Consider the following 3,519-nt stretch of genomic DNA (forward strand, 5'->3'; position numbering starts at 1 on the left):
CGTTTTTTTGGTTAATACATGCACTTATCTTTCACAAAACATAGCTTTCAGTGGCCTCCAATTTTCAATGCCTACATTTTATTATTCTAATAATGTATTTCTGTGTCAACAGCTACCGTAACATAAACTCTGGAACATAAATTTAATGTGTTCTGTTTTATTTCATACTTAAAGGAGAAGAAAGCTTACATATCAAACAAACATCATCGAAAAGAGTATGCATTTCCTCGCAGGTGCATGCCATAAAAAAATTCTAATATGTACCCTAAGTTGCTAAATTATAAATAAAGTCAGCGCCACAATCCGCTATGGGCGACTCCACTTTGCCTAAGAACTAGTCCTGAAGTCTTCTGTGGTGGACGAATTGCCGTCGGGAACCGCCGAGTTTACACGAACAAGCCGGCAACTTTAACGACTCTCATTGGCTGAGAGACTGAATCAGAAAACAATTAGCCTCCCTAACGGAGAACACTGGAAAGAAAAACTCATTAAGACTGGATACTTGGTAAAGACAAATAGCTTTATTTGACCCAATGAAAGACACACATACACAAAACATACTGGAGAGTTATGAATGGTCACAAGCCTATATAGTGATACTATCTGCTCAGGATTATACATGTCAACTGTGCTGTTAGAACTATCCCTGCTCCCTCCCCATACAATGGGATGAGCCGGTCGCTAGGTAAAGTCAATAAACAAAAAAACCGGTTACCACCACACATTACTTTGATGCGATGTTGATCGTGGACAGCACATTTGTTGAATCTCCAAGGATTTAAATATCTGGAGCTCATCAAAATAAATTAAGTGATAGTCGATCTGTCCTTTGTATATCAATTCCAAACATTGTACACATTATTACATACACTAGCCAACGTAAATGTCACTACAAGACTGACTGCATTAAATTATTCCAACCACAGTGATTATTTCTGTACAGAAATTGAAAGGCTACAATAAACTTACATACAAAACCAGTTGTACCAAGGACCTATATTACAGAATATAAACAGAGGGTGAGCATCGATTCTGCAGACCCTCTCCTCCAACATTTTCGCTCAAGACAAAATGATTAAAAAAAAAAAAATCAGTGTTCTTCCATAATTTCTCTTTACAGAGATAATTGAGTGGGCGAGTGTTAACATCAGCAACTTTGTGATGCCGAAAGACTGATCCCCAAACATATTAAAGTTTCAACTGTTTGTAACATAGGTACTCAGCATGCAACCCAATGCTTTTGGTCACGGAAAGAATTTTCTTCCAAAGTACTGTACATGATTTTGCACCAATGTAACAACGATGAGATAGTTATGACAGGGCTGACCGTCCAGAACAAGCCTCGCACAACGATTTCAGGGCCGGCTACCATCGTTATTATGGCTCTTCCTCATCTGTGCGAGTCCGGTAGCAGCCAATGTAACAGTATTGAGAGCAAGCAGGAAGGATTCCCATTGAAACCATAAGGGCGTCTCCATAGAGGAATCTTCATTACTTACAAACCACTGATGTTCATGAAATAAAAAAAATAAAAAAAGAACACTTTGGCTGCAAAACTTTAAGCTTCAGGGTTGGACTTCTGGTGTAAACCATTGAAAGAAACCTAGCACTTTGTGACTTTCCTGTACTATGGGATGTTCTACTCGATGCTGAGATATCAGGTGACCTGTTAGTATATAGAACAGTTAACTTTTGTACAGTCACCAGTCCAGTTCTCAAGAGTGTAAGGGTGGGGGTCGTGTCTTACAGTTTAACACATAGGGTATTGGGTGTTTTGACATGCCAATCTCTTAAATTTGACCAGTTCCATCATACATACACACAAGCATAATATCACCCCATGATTGAAGATGGGTGAGGTAAGGTTAAGTTATGTTGAAATCCCAGGAAGGGCACAAATAGAAACTACAACATAACTCAATGGGTCAAAGTTTAAAAAGGGGAAATCCCTGTTTACGGAGTACTCACTGCATGTCTGCCCTGGGATAGGGTCATGAGTAAGAGAGCACACCACCAAGAGTACAAACACTCGATCAGTACAGAGGCTAAAGCTAAGAATTTACAAATCTCACCACTGTTAAACCCCAAACGCTCTCAATCTGGCTTCTCGTGGGTTTCTAGGCCCTGGAAAAGCACAAAATCAGGATCGATGGATCATGCACACATCCACACACACAAATACACAAAGCCAATTGAGTTCGTGCACTTAATACAGGAATATTATCATAGTTATTATTACGTAGTATTTATTATTTATGATATGAGCAGATAAACGCCCATAATATCAAAACACTGGGTACATTTACAAGTGCAAAAAACACAAGCCAAAACATGAAATATGATCAGGGGGTTCCTTGAACATACTCATATATATGCGGACCAACCCTTGGACAGAGCATCTCAGCGATGAGATTTAGTCTTACTAATACAGCAGAGAAGGGTCCCAGAGACTTTTTGACAATAATACCCCCAGCATAAGTCGCGACTATTGAAAATACACAAGTTACAAACGTAGTCCCTGTCCGAATAGTGGCCTGAGGATGGTCCCAGATAGTTCAAGCGAGAGTTTCAGTATGTGCACATAGGGGTGTGGGTGTTCCATCACCTCTGCCGGCCATCTCACAGCGCCCACATAGAAATAAGTTTCTAACCCCTCCAAATTATTTATTTGCATATGATTTCACCTGCACAGCTTCTCGCATCCACATTAAAAGATTCTAGATAGAGGCATTCGTGCACTGTCAAATGCTTGATGTGGGGCACATGTGCAACGTGACTAGCTGCCACACTTTTATGCCCTGCAAAACTTCATTTGGTTATCATGCTACTCACTGCAGAGAAGAAAGGCTACACATTGCACATTGTCATTCATACAGCACGAGTCTGTACAATAAATCAAGATAAAATCCACTCGTACGTCATAATTATGAGGATTCGAAGGTCATCTGAAAATCCACAAGCTTCATGAAGCACAAGCTGGATAGATTATCACACAATATTGACACTAACAAGCTACTTTTTATATATTTTTTCTTTTTTTTTTGTATGTTCATAACCCATGTGTTTATTAAATCATAAACAAAATCCAGTACATCCCTTTCTGACTAGCTAAATGTATGAGCTAATATTTAAAAGAGACTTTCCCCATGAATTTGAGCTGCATCATAAGATCTCGGTCAACAGGTGGAAAGAAAAAAAATCAGTTGTTTCTTGTTAATGTGACACTCACAGTTCTCGAGGCAAACATGTAATTAAAACAATTTAAAAGCAAAATATGTTAATGACATGCTGTACATTTAAGAATATGAAGGAAAACACCTCAGGGTCATTTTACAGGTTACTAAGACATACAACACAAAATAAGGTTGTTACTTTGTTGATTCTGTGTCCTTTTTCTTGTAACATTGCGTCAACCTTTCATAGGAACTACTGCAACAATGCTTCTACAACAAGACACTTTCTTACTTATCAAGGATGATATATATATATATTTATTTATATATATATATGTGTGTGTGT

This window comes from Liolophura sinensis, chromosome 9 (genome assembly GCF_032854445.1).
Source record: "Liolophura sinensis isolate JHLJ2023 chromosome 9, CUHK_Ljap_v2, whole genome shotgun sequence".
Lineage (NCBI taxonomy): Eukaryota > Metazoa > Mollusca > Polyplacophora > Chitonida > Chitonidae > Liolophura > Liolophura sinensis.